The sequence below is a fragment of the Lucilia cuprina genome, chromosome 2, assembly GCF_022045245.1.
Source record: "Lucilia cuprina isolate Lc7/37 chromosome 2, ASM2204524v1, whole genome shotgun sequence".
Taxonomy (NCBI): Eukaryota; Metazoa; Arthropoda; class Insecta; order Diptera; family Calliphoridae; genus Lucilia; species Lucilia cuprina.
Genome location: NC_060950.1, coordinates 19,052,562 through 19,053,987, shown reverse-complemented (window position 1 = coordinate 19,053,987; position 1,426 = coordinate 19,052,562).

The window sequence follows — 1,426 nt, the reverse complement described above, 5'->3', positions numbered from 1 at the left end:
TGACTAGACTATGACTAGACTATGACTAGACTATGACTAGACTATGACTAGACTATGACTAGACTATGACTAGACTATGACTAGACTATGACTAGACTATGACTTGTCCATAATAATTTCGAATTATTCAAACTCTTTAGTATATATGTAAATTAATAATTTTCCTCGAGTGTATTATCTCCAATAAAATTTTTCTCTTTTTTTTTACATCCATGTTTTGTACAATGGGATTTTTATTAATATTGGTCATGGTCCTTTGGTCATTTTATTTAAGAAAACACATTTTTCTTTTTAGGCTTTAGTTTTGATTTTGAAGAGACTACTAAAAATAAAAAATAATAATATGAACGCTTGTTGTTATCGTTCATATCTAGAGGGGGTTATACCTGTAACGCCCATAACATACTTCCGAATTTTACCACAAACATACAACTTGTCGATGAAAAATTAAAGAAAAAAATCCACAATAATGTTTTTTTATAGCTGATCTTTTTTATACAAGGTTGTTGCATGAATGTGCGTTTGTCTGTAGCGTATAAAAGTAACAGACAAAAATTATAATATACAACTTTATGTCAACATTCAATAAACAATAAATTAATTAATTTTTATGATTTAAACGGAACAATCATGAGAATGTTTAAATGTTTTTTTTTTTTCTTCGTACAAATATTTTTATTTAAAGCAATAATTTAAATTTAGTATTTTATTTATTATACCATTTCTTAAGTTTTTGCAGTTAAAATTTAAATCTGAACAAATTTAAGATTTCACTTTTAATTTCAATTATCTCTGTGTTTTTTGGTTGATACTTGTTTATGTGTTTTTTGTCTTAAGTAACCAGGAAAACTATTGAGTTTTATGTAAAACTTTTTTTACTGGCAAAAGGCAAAATAACATTTAAATAAAATAAAACGAAATCACAGTTTTAATAAAGTATTATGTATGTTTGTTAACTCGTTATCACCTTTGTTTCACGATAATTTGCTGCTACTACTTTATTACATTTGCATTCTTCTCGGGTTGATCAAAATCCCACCACTATTTGGTCGCCTCTATTCACTGACCACGCAGTCACATTGGCAGTGGTGTTAGCTGCTCTGATTTCAATTAACACGCATGTTTAACTTGCTGTGTTTGTGGTGCGGCGGCAACAGCTTAAAGTCTCTATACCGCGAGCTTGTGCTTAGCTTAAGTTACTGTCTAGTTGGCTGGCTTGTTGTATGTCTGTTTCCTTTGGTTGGTTTGTTGCCTGGATGACTGCTAATCTTTTTTTGCATTCGTCCATGATTCATGTTTAAGCGATTGCATGTGGTGGCAACACTGTTTGCGATAATTAATTTCCATTCATGTGACAATTGTTGTATGTGTAGTTCGTATTAATGTGTGTATGAGTTTGGATATTAGTGGTGGTGTCGTTAGTATA